Raw genomic sequence first — 5846 nt, 5'->3', positions numbered from 1 at the left:
AAACATCTATTATTATACAATACGTGTTATGAAAGATGCTCAGTTTAGAATGAACATGATATATATAAAACATCTATTATTATACAATACGTGTTATGAAAGATGCTCAGTTTAGAATGAACATGATATATATAAAACATCTATTATTATACAATACGTGTTATGAAAGATGCTCAGTTTAGAATGAACATGAGATATATAAAACATCTATTATTAAAGGTAATTAGTACACTGTTATCATTTTCCTCCATGACTTATACATTTTCTGCTTCTTACTCTGTTGCAGTATAGTGGGGAATGAAGCGCAGAATGTATGGCTTGTGTTTCGATCTGGGTCATGAATATATTGGCATGAACTGGTGAAATAGGATTACCCATACTTAAACCATCTATTCGAAGGAAATGTTCGTCGTTGAAAATGAAGTTGGTTTTAGTTGGTGTAAATTCTAAGAGAGAAGCAAAAAGTGAGCTGGGGATGTGGATTAATTCCGTACTGGATCTAACCATTCTCCTCCATGACTTGTACATTCTCTTTCGATGACGAGGAACCCACTTTGAGACTAATAATACTTGGAGGCGGCTTGAATGGGTAATAAAAAATAATATAAGTTTAACATAACAGCAAATATACAACGTTTCAACATGGTTTTGTCATCATCAGGTACAAGTAGTTTACACTGACATATATATACAGTATGGAACAAAGAGGTCACATGACGTTTGTGTTTTGTCTAGCCTTAAGGTACTTTGCTTCACTTTTTTAAATTTTTAAAGTTTCAAAAGTCTTTTGAAAATTTTTAATTTTTATTTTCTCCTCTTGCTTACTTAATTACCGTTAGCCCATTCGGCTCAGTACTCCGCTGACCTCTAAACGTCACGTACCCATTTACCACGAGCGGGGTGAAGGAGGATTGTTTAATCTTCGAGCACCCCAGATTAATAATTGTTTCCTTCGGAAACAATTATTTTTAAATCTAAATAACTGCCAGCAACCTCCACCACGACTTAGAAGAGATATCTTGGCACCCCAGGATGTTGGTTTAGAGTAGGGTTATTTTGTTTAAGCCCCCCAGTGGCACAGCGGTATGTCTGCTGATTACTTGATTTTTGGTTTGTTTATGTTTGGTTTTTGGTTTAAAATTACTTTATTTTAAACGGATATTCTATGTTTTTTTGAGTTGCAATGGTGGAAAACATGGGACGGTTTTTTATTGTATTCTGTCAATCTGGTTTCCAATTTTCTTCCTGTTTCTCCGATGTAGAATTCTGGGCAGTTATTGCATGTTATTTTGTAAATGACGTTGGTGTTGTGTGATTCTAAATATTTTTTGTTTACTAACGATTTTGATTTATGGCCGGGTTTTTGAGAGAATTTGACGTTGACAGGAATTTTGTATTTAATGGCTAGTTTTGTCCAAGTGTGGATAATTCTTGAGCTGGTTTCAGGGAAAAAAGGTAAACTGCAGTGTAATGTACTGTTGTTGGGTTTGTTAGTATCAATTTTGCTCGTGAGTTGAGTTTTGTTGTGGTGAATGTTGGACAGTTTTTCAACAATAGCTGGTGGAAAGTTATTGGTGTGAATGAAGGAATGCTTTATGTGGTTGATTTCTTCATCTATGTAGTCCGTTGAACAAAGTCTTGTGGCTGTGTTTATGAGGTTTTTCAGTGTATTGATTTTTTGTGTGGTGTCATGAGCGGAATTCTAGGGGATGTAGAGGTCGGTGTGTGTGTGTTCTTACGGTGAATTTTGAACGTTGAGGTTAAGAAAAGATAACTGTTTATTGTTTTCGTGTTCTATGGTACATTTGATGTTGGGATGAATGGAGTTTATGCGTTCAAAGAAAGTTAGTGTGGATTCTGTAGAAGTGAAACCAGCAAAAGTGTCATCGACATATCTGTACCAGTAGAGTGAGGGATGAGGTACATGATGTATGGCTTGTGTTTCGATCTGGGTCATGAATATATTGGCAAGAACGGGTGAAACAGGATTGCCCATACTTAAACCATCTATTTGAAGGAGATGTTCGTTGTTGAAAATCGAATTGGTTTTAGTTGCTGTAAATTCTAAAAGAGAAGTGTGCTGGGTATGTGGATTAACTTGTTGGAGTCATTGCGATATTGCAAGCTTTATTGGCGGGGACTTCGGTGAATCACTTTGCATGTATAACACTAATCATGTATTGCCTTACAGCCAAGGCATATATTGCCTTACAAACTCAATTGGGAGACATTCAAAATCGAAATTTACGCTATTACCCACAATAAAACCATGTAATTTATAAACTTAGCATACGTAACCCACATATGGATCTTCCTGTCTCGTTCGTTCATTTGTACAACTCTCACAACTTCATCGACCTCTTCAAGTCAACCGCCGCTGGACATGACGACGCAACGTCCGCCTCCTCCGACCTTCTTCGCGGGTTCCCGAGGACACTGTGGCTTTCCGGCTTATAATTAAAACACAAGATGAAACTAAATTCGCTAGAATCATTAAGTCTCACTCGCGTGGTTGAAGGGGAACAGAAGTTTCGGAGTACCCCAGTTGGGAAGGACAGACAAACATAGAGTTTGTTTTCTCTTCCTTCAAACTAAATTACTGTCACGGCTAGTTCTTTTTTTGTGAGTCGACTTGGAAATGATAGGTTTGTTTGTTTGTGAATTTCGCGCAAAGCTACACAACACGGCTATCTGCGCTAGCCGTCCCTAATTTAGCAGTGTAAGACTAGAGGGAAGGCAGCTAGTCATCACCACCCACCGCCAATAGTGGGATTGACCGTCAGCATATTTGGTGGAACGGGGATTCGAACCAGCGACCCTCAAATTGCGAGTCGAGCGCCTTATCCACCTGGCCATGCCGGGCCTGAAATGATATAAGGATATTAACAAATTTTACTCCAAGACAAAGTGGGTAAATACCTACTCTAATTTTAATATTTCACTGTACAAACAGAATAAAAAATTCTTAAGATTACTGTAACTGTGGAAAAGTCAGATAACTTTAATGTTGTTTCATAGTGTACAGTAATGGCAACTGAACTCCATACTTTTGTATAAATGTACCTTTATCAACTTACTCTTTGAAATGAGTTTCATTAAAGGGTATATTAGAAAAATAAAGTAAAATTATTGTTAAATGAATATGGTTTCAAAACTACGTTCGTATCCTATCTCAGACTCTTATATAATTCATTCTATCGTGTTATTTCAATCTTCATTGTTATAGCTGTGTCTCTTACTCTAATGGAACAAAGAAAAAACAATACTACTTATTTAAACGAGGTTTGACTTTAAATAAGAGTTTAAAAGGCCAAAATGTGAGTAACAAAAGTTGTGGATAAAATAAGGTAGTCAGTATACTTGAAAAGACAGGAGGTTTCAGTGCCAGTAGCGCCCTCTGTGATATGAAATGGAAGAACATAATGTGCACTTACAGGAAGAACAAGGACAAAATTAACACTAGTGGAGAATATGGAAATAAAGTGTGATTTTTATTCCATTACTGATGATGCTTTAGGATGTAAAGGAACTAGAGATCCCCCATCCCCTGAAGAAATGCTGGCATCATCAGTAAGTTTCAGCAATAGACCAACAGCGTTTGTTTGTCTTTTAGAGCAAACCCACCTTGGGCTATCTGCTGTATCCACTGAAATTGACCAAGGATTTTATCATTGTAAGTCCATAAACTTACCGCTGTACCGCCAGGGGGAGGGAGACGAACCCAACAGACAGAAGTCAGTCAGACCAAAATTTCAGAGTAGAAGAATCGCCAGAGCAATCTAGTCCGAAATAAAATAGCAATAGTAACACCTAAGATCCCGTTTGTACTAGAAGGGCTAAAAATGGCACTATCCAAATTTAAAAGAGCCACCTACATGGTTTAAAAAATACGTAGAATATATGAAAGTAGAAACAAATATTGGAAAAACATAAAGAAGATGAATTAAGGACAGTGAAATCGATTGCAAATTTAACAGACATAATGAATTATCTTTTTATAAAAGTAACATTTATAGTTTTGCCCAAATCTATTTAATTATTCCTGGTTAAAATGCAATTGGTATGGCCAGGGGGTTAGGACGCTCGACTCGCGATCTGAGGGTCGTGGGTTCGAATCTTCGTCCCACCAAACATGCTCGCCTTCAGCCGTGGGGGCGTTATAATGTGACGGTCAATCCCACTATTCGTTGGTAAAAGAGTAACCCAAGAGTTGGCGGAAGGTGGTGATGACTAGCTGCCTTCCCTCTAGTCTTACACTGCTAAATTAGGGACGGCTAGTGCAGATAGCCCTCGTGTAGCTTTGCGCGAAATTCAAAACAAACAAACAAAAGCCTTAATGCAACTTTTAATATGCACACACAAAAAAGAGGTTTGCACAGCACATTAACATGTCCATAATTTTTTGTAATTTTGAGTCATTAGTCCATTCTAATCTAGTAAATATATCATTGTTAACGTCATCATCACAAGCGTTGTTTGTATCGCTGTAACTTTCAGGTGCTTCGTTACATATATTGTGAAGAACACAGCATGCTACAATCAATCGACTAGCCAATTATGCATTGACTACATCTAAATACTTTAATCTTCTGAACCAAACCCTCCTTGAAGTAGCTCATTTACTTGTTCAATACCTACACTTTTGAAGCTTAAGATACACTTAATTTTTTTAATTGTTAGTTGGCAATTATCTCTTTAAATAATCACCAGAAATATGGACAGAAGAAAAACAGCATCCCTAGTCAGAAGTGGCCTTCAAATTATACATTTATTATGCTGGAGATTTCGATAAAGAGGAGTTTATCACATAGAGTCTGTAAAATTATCGAATTGTAACCATTTCAGTTATAGTAACTTGAACTATCTTTTGAAGAGTTAGGGGAGTCTGATTGACATATTTAAGATTGTAAAGGGAATTGACAGTTTTGATGCATCAACTTTCTTCCTACTTAACGGCGAGAATAGTAGAACTAGGGGACACAAATATAAATTTTGGCAAAGTAGGAGTCACATTCAGCTAAGATAATTTTATTTTTTTAACTGGGTGGTTGGCCTTTGGAATGGGTTGCCTTCCTATGTTGTGGAGGCAGTACATTTAATCGAGTTTAAGAGAAAGAAACCTTGATAACTATATGAAATAATTAAAGTTTCATTACTTAATAGTTTTAACTTAGTTTAGGGAATGAGACAGCCGAGATGGACCAATAGGTCCCCTGTGTCCCTAAATATTATATTATATTGTGTTAACTACAATGTGAATTCGATCAATGGCTCCAGCAACATTGGTTAATTTCATTTTTCTAAGTAAAATTAAATGCCGTTTAACACATGAAATTGAATATCCTGTTGGACATGCAATGAATATCTTAGTAAGATGAGAAAATTCTTACAGAAAATAACAAAAAAAGCATGTTATTTGACCCCTACCAAAGAGTAAAAGATATAATACCAGTGGCATCTATCGGTAAAAAGGGTTGTTTATTGTAGGTGTGTTTATTTGTTTGTTTTCAGATATTCGTGCAAAACTAGCTCAAGGTCTAGCTGCCTTAGCCGTCACTAATTATGAAATGGTGGACTAAAGAAAATTCAGCTAGTCAGCAACACCCAACGTTAACTCACGTCCTATAAGATATCTCAGACAAAAACATCCAATTAAAAGCTTATCGTTTCGAGATCGGCGGTGCTACAGAAGAAAAACACTAATAAAAGATCAAAGGACGTCTACTTATACAACATCTAAACCCAACTATATCTACAAATCAATTTTTAAATATTTCAACTCGAAGAGAGTCGTGGTAAAATAGAAATATTTCAACATTGCTATTTTATCTATATTTTAAAGACTG

The sequence above is a fragment of the Limulus polyphemus genome, unplaced genomic scaffold, assembly GCF_000517525.1.
Source record: "Limulus polyphemus unplaced genomic scaffold, Limulus_polyphemus-2.1.2 Scaffold1, whole genome shotgun sequence".
NCBI classification, from domain to species: Eukaryota; Metazoa; Arthropoda; class Merostomata; order Xiphosura; family Limulidae; genus Limulus; species Limulus polyphemus.
This window is presented reverse-complemented; position numbering follows the sequence as displayed.